This window comes from Triticum dicoccoides, chromosome 5B (genome assembly GCF_002162155.2).
Source record: "Triticum dicoccoides isolate Atlit2015 ecotype Zavitan chromosome 5B, WEW_v2.0, whole genome shotgun sequence".
Classification (NCBI taxonomy): Eukaryota; Viridiplantae; Streptophyta; class Magnoliopsida; order Poales; family Poaceae; genus Triticum; species Triticum dicoccoides.
The window spans coordinates 683,968,070-683,980,218 of NC_041389.1; the positions used below are offsets into that span (position 1 = coordinate 683,968,070).

Sequence of the window (12,149 nt, forward strand, 5' to 3'; positions counted from 1 at the left end):
CCCAACGATCGGAATTTAACATATTTCGCAAGATCCCATGCACTCCTCATATCTTGTAGAACCAGAAATCTCCATACTCCTTAGATGTATGAACCTTACCGATTGCTAGCCAGCGTGGATCAGGAGAATCATCGGGGACCTCATCCTCATAGATCAGATCATCAATTTCCTCATCTACAATGCCCAGCTCTTCCATCAGATCTGCAAGTTCCTTTTCCTCCTTCACAGCCGAAGCTGAAGCAACACCTGCCATCGCAAAACCCTAGGAGACCCGAGCCGCAAGCAAAACCCTAACCCTACTGACTCGCCAAGCCTGGAAGCAACGCTAGGTTGTCCCGTAGTCAGCCCGAATGAAAGACAGAGGGTAGGAGAGTCACGTCGGAGGGAGGAGAGGTTACAGAGTGGAGGTCTCAACGGCGACAGAGAGTCGCACGAGAGGACAGGTGCCCTAGCGAGAGGGGAAGGTTGTTGGATAGCTTCAATTAATGAATGATCATTTGCAGCTCCATGGGCATTCATCCATCAAATCTTGCTAGTTAAAGGATCATTAGGTACTAACTTAAGTAGTAATTAATGATCTTCTGAGTAGCACTTTGAACAGTACTAGTGTAAAATACGCACTTGCATTATGGGACAGACGAAGTAGTTGTGGAGGAAAATTCTCCACAGTTGTGTTCCTTTTTCCCTCTGTTGCTAGTTTTTGTGCACAGGTGGAAATTCATAAACAAACTTCACTTGTATGCTTTGCAAGTGTAAAAACAGAGTGTGCCCATCTATCCTATCACTGTTAATTTCACTGGGGTACATTGTATTATGAGTATGTTATTTCAGCAGAGACATGAGTTTTCATTAAGCTGATCTTTGGGGGGGATATTCAGAGTGTCAAACTTTTTCTCAGAGGGAATATACCCGGGTTTATAGCTAGAAAGAACTCCCCTTCCCATAATTAGACATCTTCTACTTTTGTCTTTGCCTAATTTTGGAGTGCTAGTAATATATACTACCAGTAATTGAGTTAGTGCTTCACATACTCACATAATTAGTACTGTAAGTAGGGAAGCCAAATGCAATACTACCTAATTACCATTAAGAAGTAAAATTAGTTTAAAAATAAGGATTTTGAGAAATATGTGAGTTGTAGCTATTTTCTAAATCCGAGAAAGAAATTTTCACCTACAATAAAAAAAAATTTGGTCCGACAACTATCCACTGAGGTTTGATCTCAACCAATGCCAAAATTTATACAACTAAGTTAAATACAAACTAAAGTTTATATTCATAGCAACACACAAAATGTATATATACAAAATTTTACTAGTACAAACACTCCATGTGCATTGTGGAGATGAAAAGTTCAGCTCCCTCCTCCCCTAAATTATTAAGTTATACTACTATCTATTTTTTCATCGAACTGCTTTTGGAAAGACAAATTATTACCTTAAGTTTCCAAAAACTCTGTTTTTTTAGAGTGAAGTTTATTCTTGCGAATTTGGCTTAAAATACGTGTATTTGAGTCATATGAGGAAAAGAAGTAACATATTTTCTTGGGTATTGGTAGTGAATTGTCAAAGTTTTAAACCAAAAAGAATTGTACGTGGATACTCTGGCCCCAGATAGTACACGGACTTTTTCCTGAATTTTTTAAGAAACATTACGCGATGTTCTCTCGGTTCCAATTATAAGATGTTCGAACCTTTTTTTTCCTAATTTGACCATATATAAACACATTTTAGTGCATTTGTTCAATCATTTCAACCTGTATGTAGTCCATATTGAAATGTCTATATCATCTATTTTAATAGTGAACGGAAGGAGTATTTTATTCTCGTTTCTCAAGTTATGATCGTAGGAGCCAAAAATACGAAAATACACAGGTGAAAATGGTTCCACACACGCCCATGTGAATATTAAATTCAAAACAAATACTGGAAAATTCAAAAGATTCTGAATTTTTTGGATTATCAAACTTGGTCGACCATTCTACTTATGTGTGAAGTTTCATGAAGGAAAGATACTCGTGGTGTCCTTAGTGAAGAAAATACAATCAGGTCCCTACTATTCAGCAAGCAACGTTTTTTAATATAGCGTCGATTTTGTCATTTTTGCCTAGAATATCATAGATGTCATTTCTTCATGAAACTTCATATGCGAGTATATGAGTCGACTATGTATGTTACAAAAATTATTCGATTTTTTTATCTTTTCTAGTATTTTTTTTAATTTACAATTCATAAAGGGTGTATGTGGAACCATGTTCACTAAATTCTGACTTCCGCTTAAAGTTAACTTAATTGGTGTTGCTTCAAAAGATGCACGCCAAAGTTTGATTTTCATACGACACCACCGTCTAATTGGAGGGTGGCTGGTGTGTTCATTCTTGACAACTAAACCGAGGTACAAAAGTTGTCATGCTTGACAACTAAATTTGTCATCCTCGTGTCATTAAATTTGTCATAAAAAACGTTCAAGGTTGCCATGTGCTCGTGCCACACATCAGGCACTTATCAGGGTCCAAGTTTTAAATCAAAATTATGAGTGGATACTCTGGCCCCAGATATTACCTGAATTATTTGTTCCTAAATTTTTCAGAAACATTAGGTGCTATTTTAATAGGAGCCAAAAATAGTTTATGACTTTTGTTTAAAGCTAACTTGATTATTTATCAAAAAATTCTTTCACCTCGCTTTATATACTCCTCTGTCTGGAAATACTTGTCGTAGAAATGGATACAAATGGATGTCTCTAAAACTAAAACACATCTAAATACATCCATTCCTTGGACAAGTATTTCTGGACGGAGGGAGTATAAAGCACACTGCCAAGCTGGTGCAGGAAAATAGTTAAGTTAATTAGTATCGTTTCAAAAGATGCACGCCAAAGCCTGATTTTCAGACGACACCACCGTCTAATTGCAGTGTAACTGGTGTGTTTGTGCATTTGTGCGTTTGTAGTTCAATGGTGTTGGTAATGTCCAAATTAATCGGGAATTAGTCCATTTCACCTATGGAATCAAAGTAGATTTTCATTGCTCGAGCACTGTCAAATCAATCAAATCACTTGATCAGAATTTCTACTACATCATGGTCATCTATCTCCGCTTATAGCAATGCAAGCTCGTGTTAATGTTACTGCAACTGGTGGCGAAATGCAGGGCGGCGTCCTCCTCGGGCCGTCGGCGCTCGGCCGGAGCAAGGTCTTCCTCCACAACGTCTTCCCCAGGGAGAGCCTCAAGGTGCTCGACACGCTGGCAGCCATCGGCCTGCTCTTCTTCCTCTTCCTCGTCGGCCTGGAGCTGGACCCGGCGTCGCTCCACCGCAGCGGCCGCCGCGCCCTGGCCATCGCCGTGGCCGGCATGTCCCTCCCCTTCGCGCTCGGCGTCGGCTCCTCCCTCGTGCTCCGGGCCGCCATCGCGCCCGACGCCCCGTGTGTCCCGTTCATCGTCTTCATGGGCGTCGCACTCTCCATCACGGCCTTCCCCGTGCTCGCCCGCATCCTCGCCGAGCTCAAGCTCCTCACCACCGAGATCGGCCGCATGGCCATGTCGGCGGCCGCCGTGAACGACATCACGGCGTGGATACTGCTCGGGCAACGGCTCGCCGTTCGTGTCGATCTACGTGCTCCTCTGCGGCGCCGCCTTCGTTGGCCTCGCCACCCAGCTCGTCAGGCCGCTGCTCCTGTACATGGCGCGCCGGTCCCCCGAAGGTGAGCCGGTCAAGGAGTCGTTTGTCTGCGGCGCCATGGCCATCATTCTTGCTGCCGGACTCGCCACCGACACCATCGGCATCCACGCGCTGTTCGGCACGTTCGTCATCGGCGTGATGGTCCCCAAGGAAGGCGCCTTCGCCAGCGCGCTCACCGAGAAGATCGAAGACATCGTGTCGTCGCTGTTCCTGCCGCTCTACTTCGTTTCCAGCGGGCTCAAGACGAATGTGGCCACCATCACCGGCGCCAAGTCGTGGGGGCTCCTCGTGCTCGTCATCATGACGGCGTGCGTCGGCAAGATCGGCGGCACAGTGCTCACAGCGCTGCTGATGCGGGTGCCGGTGCGCGAGGCGGTGGCGCTGGGGCTCATGATGAACACCAAGGGGCTCGTGGAGCTCATCGTGCTCAACATCGGCCGCGACCGCAAGGTCCTCAACGAGGAGGCATTCGCCATCCTCGTGCTCATGGCGCTCGTCACCACCTTCCTGACGACGCCGGCCGTCACCGCCGTGTACAAGCCGGCCCGGCGGCAAGCGTCGTACACGCACCGCACCGTGGAGCGCGATGAAGCTGATGCCGACAGCGAGCTGCGGGTGCTCGCGTGCTTCCACGCCAGCCGGGGCATCCCGACGCTTATCAACCTGGTGGAGGCGTCGCGTGGCACGCGGCGGAGCAAGCTCACCATGTACGCCATGCACCTGGTGGAGCTCTCGGAGCGGTCGTCGGCGATCACCATGGTGCAGCGCGCGCGCCGCAACGGCTTGCCGTTCTCGGGCCGGCTCGGGCGGAAGGACGCGGGCGGCGAGGAGGTGCAGGTGGCATTCGAGGCGTTCCAGAGGCTGAGCGCCGTGACGGTGAAGCCGATGACGGCCATCTCCGACCTGGCCACCATCCACGAGGACATCATCAACTCCGGCGTGCAAAAACGCGCCGCCGTCATCGTGCTCCCGTTCCACAAGATACTCTGCCACGACGGGGCGATGGAGGCGTGTTAAACGTTGTAGTCACGGTATTGTATAAACCGTGATAGTTGTGGTGTGTGTTTGTAAACTTGTTAGGATAGGTTAGGTATTGAGATAAGATCCTAGTAGTTAGTTTAAGCGATCTATCTCTACCTAACCTAAACCCTAACTTCTCATGTACTCCTATCGCCGCCTGGCTATATTAACATGCAGCGCGCCCCTGCAGATGCATGCGCTTCACCACCTCGTTGCACATGGTATACAGAGCCTAATTCTTCCATACATCTAGATCATGTCGTCCTCCTCTTCCTCCCACGCCATGGCTATGCCTTCCCTCGCCTCCCTCGGCCACACCATCACCGAAAAGCTTACCCGCGAAAACTTTCTTGTGTGGAAGACTCAAGTGCTCCCGCACGTTAGGGCCGCGGCGATGACGAGCTACCTTGACGGCTCGATCAAGGAGCCCGCCGCTGTCATCGTCACCGAGAAGGACAACGCCGGGAAGAAGGAGATCACCGAGACGCCCAACCCAGAACACGCGATCTGGGTCACTCAAGATCAGCAGGTGCTTACCTTCTTGCTCGCCTCTCTATCCCGCGAGGTTCTGATGCAGGTTTCCAACCACACCACCGCCACCGGAGTCTGGCAAGCCCTGGTGGAAAGTTTTTCTGCCCAGTCCCGGGCGCGCCAGATACAGCTTCGTTCTGCGATCGGGAACGCACACAAGGGCGACCTCTCCGCTGCCGCCTACTTCACCAAGATGAAGGGGCTCGCCGACGAGCTAGCTGCTGCAGGGAAACCGCTGGATGAAGACGACGTTGTCTCGCACATCCTGGAGGGGCTCATGCATGAGCCCGACTACAACGGCTTCGTCACCGCCATCTCCATGCGCGCCATCACCGATCACCCGATCGGCCTCAGCGAGCTCTTCTCGCTACTGCTCGCCGCTAAGTCTCCGACCGCCGCCCAGCATGCCGCCTACACCGCCCATCACTCCGTCAACCTCGCCGCAAAGGGTGGTCGAGGTGGCTACGGCGGCGGACGCGGCGGTCAGGGTGGTGGACGCGGAGGCTACAACGGGGGCAACTACAACGACAACTCAGGCGGCGGTGCGCCGCGCCAGTAAGGTGGTGACCGCGGTGAGCGCGGTGACCGCGAGCGCTGCCAAATCAGCAAGGAGGAAGGCCATGGTGCGTGGCGCTGCAGGAAACGCTACGACAAAAGCTACAACAACAACGTACGCAACCCCGCAGGTGGCGGTGGTGGCGGCGGACGCGGCGGCGGTGGGCGTGGTGGCGGCGGCGGCGGTGGCAATCCTCGCTCCGCCAACTCTGCCCACTCCTATGGTGTTGATACTAATTGGTATCTTGACACCGGCGCTACTGATCATGTCACCGGGGAGTTGGAAAAGCTAGCTGTTCGCGATCGCTACACCGGCACCGACCAAATCCACACAGAAGTGGGCAAGGTATGGACATAGAACACATTGGTCATTCGGTATTATCTACTCCCTCCGGTTCTCTACAGTTAAACAACATACTTCATGCTCCTAGTGCCGACCAGAGCCTTCTTTCAGGTTATAATCTTATGAGAGATAATGATGTTTTCATTGAACATCACCCTGAATTCTTTCTTGTCAAGGATCAGGCTACCCGGAGAACAATCCTTCAAAACAAGAGTAGGTGGGGGTTGTTCCCCGTGACCGGACAGCAGAGTGCTCCCCAACGCCAAGCCCTTGCTGCCATCAAACCATCCACGTCTCGAGGGCACAAACGCCTAGGGCACCCAGCCTTTCCAGTAGTTCAAAAGATTCTTCGCGACTTCAACCTTCCTGTTTCAAATAAACAAGATCACCTCCTAGTGTGTGATGCATGTCAGATGGCCAAGAGCCATCAGTTACCTTATTCTCGTTCAACTAGTGAGTCCACAGCTCCTTTAGAGCTTATTTTTTCAGATGTTTGGGGTCCTGGACCCGTCTCTGTAGGAAGACAGAAATACTATGTCAGTTTTATTGATGATTTCAGCAAGTTTAGTTGGATATATTTGCTCAAAAATAAATCTGATGTCTTTGAAAAATTTCGTCTTTTCCAAGCTCATGTTGAACGTCTATTTGATCGTAAGATCATTGCCATGCAAACCGATTGGGGTGGGGAGTGCCAACGGTTGAACTCCTTTTTTGAACACATTGGCATCACACACCACGTTTTTTGCCCACATGCTCATCAATAGAATGGCTCTGCCGAGCGGAAACATAGACACATCGTAGAAGTTGGCCTTTCTTTGCTCGCCCATGCATTTATGCCACTCAAGTTTCGGGACGAAGCATTTCTCACCGCGGTCTATCTTATAAATCGCGTCCCAAGTAAAGTTATCAAGAACCAAACTCCTCTAGAACGACTATTTGGCACCAAGCCCAACTACTCCTTTCTTCGTATCTTTGGGTGTGCCGTTTGGCCAAACTTGCGCCCGTTCAACAAGCACAAACTTGAGTTTCGATCCAAACAATGTGCCTTCCTAGGGTACAGTACTCTCCATAAGGGCTACAAGTGTCTTGATATCTCCTCTGGTCGTGCCTATGTTTCACGTGACGTTGTCTTTGATGAGCAAGTTTTTCCCTTCGCAAGTCTCCACTCCAACGCCGGTGCCCAACTCCGCAAAGAATTGCTTCTTCTACCCTCTCATCTACTGCCATCTCCTAACATTGCTCACGGGGGAGCTGATTTTGCTGCTGACGATGTGTCCGTGTCTAATGCTAATGCCCATGCTGAAAGTGTGCAGGAAACAGGGCAGCCAAACGTTGAGGATTTTGGTGAAAATTCGTTTGATTTTATGCAGGAAAATGACAACTTGCATGCAGCGGCTGCAGAGGATCCTCAGGTGGCCTCGGGATCAGCCGCGCCAGGCGAATCGGCCGTGGGATCGGTGCCTATAGCAGCCGCAGGCGAATCCACCGCGGGATCCGCGCCCGCAGCGCCAGGCGAATCCACACCGGGCTCCGCGTCCACTGGCAGGCGCCCTAATTTGCTGCCTCCACGTGGGCCCGCGTTGGATGGCGTGCGGTCCCCGAGCGGACCGACCAGGCGTGCGGCCCCTGGCGCTGCCCACGAGGCGGGGCGTGCGGCCCCTGGCGCTGCCGGCGAGGCGGGGCGTGTGGCTCCCAGCGCGACGCGGTTCCCCTCCACACCCGCCAACTCAGAACTGCCAAGTGGCAGCGTGTCCTTGGCTGCCGCACCAGATCCTCCTGGTTCGCTGCAGACAGAGGATTTGGGATCTTCTGCATCTGATTCTGCTGTTTCCTCTACACATAATCGTCTCCAAATACAGCAAGCTCGACCAGCTCCTCCTCCTCCTGCCCGATCACATACTCGGTCTCAGAGTGGTATTGCAAAACCCAAGGTATATAATGATGGTTGTGTTTGTTGGGGCTCTTTCTGTGCCACAGGTGAACCAAAGAACCTCCATGATGCTCTTGGTGATCCCAAGTGGAGGCAGGCCATGGATGAAGAATTTTCAGCGCTTGTGGCAAACAAGACATGGCACTTGGTGGCACCGGTCAGAGGGAGAAACGTGATTGACTGCAAATGGGTGTACAAGGTAAAACGCAAGTCTGATGGCACGATAGACAGGTATAAGGCACGTCTTGTGGCCAAAGGGTTTAAGCAAAGGTACGGAATTGATTATGAGGATACCTTTAGCCCTGTGGTAAAAGTTGCTACTATTCGCTTGATTCTTTCTGTTGCAATATCTAGCAATTGGTGCATACGACAACTAGATGTAAAGAACGCGTTTTTGCATGGTGTTCTGGAAGAAGAAGTGTATATGAAGCAGCCTCCTGGGTATGAAAGTTCAACTTTACCACGGCACGTTTGCAAGCTTGATAAAGCAATCTATGGTTTGAAACAAGCACCTAGAGCGTGGTATTATCGTTTGTACTCCAAGTTACAGTCCCTTAGTTTTGCTGCATCCAAAGGAGATACCTCATTGTTCTTTTATCATCGGCATGGAGTCACTATTTTTATGCTTATTTACGTTGATGATATCATCGTCACCAGCTCCTCCTCTCGAGCAGTTGAGGCTCTCCTTCAGGATCTCCGCATGGATTTTGCGCTCAAGGATTTGGGCGATCTTCATTTTTTCCTTGGCATTTAGGTAAAACGTGTGGGCAGTGATATTATTTTATCTCAGGAAAAATATGTGCATGACATCCTTGAGCGAGTGGGCATGAAAGGCTGTAAACCTTCTCCAACTCCATTGTCAACGTCAGAGAAGCTGTCTCTTCATGATGGAGAGGTGCTTGGGGCGGAAGACTCAACCAGGTACAGAAGTGTTGTAGGAGCATTGCAGTATTTGACTTTAACCAGACCAGGCATCTGTTTTTCAGTAAGCAAGGTTTGTCAGTTCTTGCATGCACCTACCAGTACCCATTGGACAACAGTTAAACGAATACTTCGTTATCTCCAAGCAACCAAGAGTCATGGTCTCAAACTTGCTAAGTCAGATTCCACACTCGTCAGTGCTTTTTCATATGCAGACTGGGCAGGTTGTCCTGATGATCGGCGATCCACTGGAGGCTTTGCGGTTTTCTTTGGAAGTAACCTGATTTCTTGGAGTGCACGCAAGCAAGCTACTGTGTCTCGGTCAAGTACAGAAGCTGAGTATAAAGCCCTAGCTAATGCCACTGCTGAAATTATTTGGGTGTAGAATTTACTGACAAAGTTGAGTATTCGTCATTCACCTGCAGCTTCTCTTTGGTGTGACAATCTTGGGGCTACTTATCTCTCTGCCAATCCTGTTTTTCATGCGAGGACAAAGCATATTGAGATCGATTACCACTTTGTTCGTGAAAGAGTTGCAAACAAGCTTTTAAACATTCGGTTTGTGTCTACTGGTGATCAAGTGGCAGATGGCTTTACCAAGCCATTATCGTTGCGGCAGCTGGAGGCCTTTCGACACAATCTCAACTTGGATAGTTGTGATTGAGGGGGAGTGTTAAACGTTGTAGTCACGGTATTGTATAAACCGTGATAGTTGTGGCGTGTGTGTGTTTGTAAACTTGTTAGGATAGGTTAGGTATTGAGATAAGATCCTAGTAGTTAGTTTAAGCAATCTATCTCTACCTAACCTAAACCCTAACTTCTCATGTACTCTTATCGCCGCCGCATCTGGCTATATTAACATGCAGCGTGCCCCTGCAGATGCATGCGCTTCAGCACCTCGTTTCACAAGGCGTGCGTGGACCGACCGTACCACCACGTGAATGTGCGGGTGCTCCGGAAGGCGCCGTGCACGGTGGCAATCCTCGTGGACCGGGCGCTCGGCGGCATGGCGCAGGTGTCGGCGCCGGACGTCTCCTACACCATGCTCCTACTCTCCTTCGGCGGGCCCGACGACCGCGAGGCACTGGCCTACGCCGCCCGCATGGCCGAGCACCCCGGTATCGTGCTCACCGTGGTACGCTTCAGCGCGGCTGCTGCCGCGGCGGCGAAGCTCGCGGACGTCGACGAGGAGGCCATACAGAAGCACGTGGTCCCCGGCGAGTCGGTGAGCTACGAGGAGGTGGTGGCGCGGGAGAGGCTGGAGGTGGCGGCGGCCATCAAGGCATTTGGGAGGGGGAAGAATCTGGTGGTGACCGGGCGGTCGGCGCAAGCGATACCCCTGATGGAGAAGACCGACTGCCCGGAGTTTGGACCCGTGGGGAGCTACCTGGCGACAACAGAGTTCTCGGCGACGGCGTCCGTGCTCGTGGTGCAGCGGTACGACCGGAGGAATGACCGGACCTCGGCGGGGGACGAGGAGGTAGAGGACACGGTGGTGCGAGCTCCGATGCCATCTCCGGCCTACACGCCCACCAGGACGTTGCCGGGTGAGCAGAATAGGCCAGCCGGAGGGGGGAGGGGGGGTACGTGACGGCCGGTGCGCCCATGCAGTTCCGACGTAGCTAGGCTAGGCTCCCAGTTTAGTTCTCTAACTGTGGTTTTTTTTAAACATCAGTACAGACACAAGCGCTCATATACACGCGCATACATTCACCCCTATGAACGCATACATGCACACCCTACCCCTATGAGCAGATCCGAAAGACTGAGCCGGCATATCATCTTGAAATTTACGAAGTCACCGTAGGCACCTCGTCGTCGACGGGAACGTCTCCTCCCATTGAATGCGCATCGCCGGAAATCCTGAAATAAATCCAGGAATAAATGCGAGCACCAGGATTTGAACTCTGATGGGCTGGGGATACCACAGTCCCTCTAACCATCCAACCACAGGTTGGTTCGCTCTAACTGTGGTTACTGTGCCTGTTGACACGTGTATGTACATGTAGAAAACCAAACAAATAACAACGGCATGAGCAGCTCGTAGTATCTCAACACAATTTCTTACGAGTTTGCTAACAAGTTTTTTTTTGAAACAAGGCAAAAGACATGCCATTTTCATTGATTAAGAAGAAGTGAGAATTGCCCGATTAATTGACGGAAAACCGGGCTAAAACCGATACAACCCAACCCATAAAGACATGGGCATCACCGGCCAACCTAGCCACCGACATGGAACATAAGCCACGACGGCACGTGCCAACAGATGGCCACACGCACGAACAACTGACAGCTCCGACTTTGACGACAGGCATCGCCCGGGAAATATGCAGGACTTGCGCCAACCGTGCCTCCCGACCATCGAGTGTCTATCATCGTCATCACCTGGACTCGCTCCAGCACAGCTCCGACTTCAAAGCAACCAGGCAACCCATGGAGAAGCACCTCGGACACGCCGGGAAGATCTGACTACCGAAGTCCGAGCCGCGACCCAAGCTCCTCTTGACGCCATCATCGTTGCCAAACAGAGATCCACGCCCACGAACGACCGCCTCAGCAAACCACGCGGCGAAGATGCTGCCATCCACCGTGGCGAAGATGCCGCCAACCACTAGTCTCTAGTTGTAGTCGGCTCCGAGACGATGCCCCCAAGGAGGAAGAAGACGTGAAGACGCCTTCATCTCCCAATCGCGCAGATCTGAGGTTTCCTTCTGGAGCCAAGGCCACGGGGAGAGGGGAGGAGCAGCACACAGCAGCGACGCTTCCAAGAAAGAACGCGACGCCCGCGGACGTCGCCGTCGCCGTCTCCCGCAAAGGAGGGAGATAGGATTTCTCCCGGTGAAGCTTGACCACCAACTACCCGAACCGGCCGACCACGAACCGCCGCCCATCAAACCTCGCAGAGCACCAAGGGGAGCACCTCCAGCCAGTGCCCACCCCCGTTGAGGCCGCCTGCGCAACCATCAGGCCAGCAGCCGCAGCGCTGCTAGAACCTGGGCGCGCCCACCGTTCGACTCTGATCTGGCCGCGGGATCCCTCGATCCACCACGACCAGGCACTCACCGCCCCCTGGCCGAAGCCGCCACCATCAAATCCGGGGCCGTCGCCCCGGCAACGGCAGCCCTCCACCGCACGAAGGACGCGCGGCACCAAGCAGAGCCTGAGCACT

The 12,149-nt window shown here is 51.2% G+C and overlaps 1 pseudogene; it reads left to right on the forward strand.

Annotated features, from left to right (window-relative positions):
* The window catches only part of LOC119310508, a 69,558-nt pseudogene extending 57,751 nt beyond the window's left edge, over positions 1-11,807 (forward strand).
* Positions 11,808-12,149: the final 342 nt, after the last annotated feature.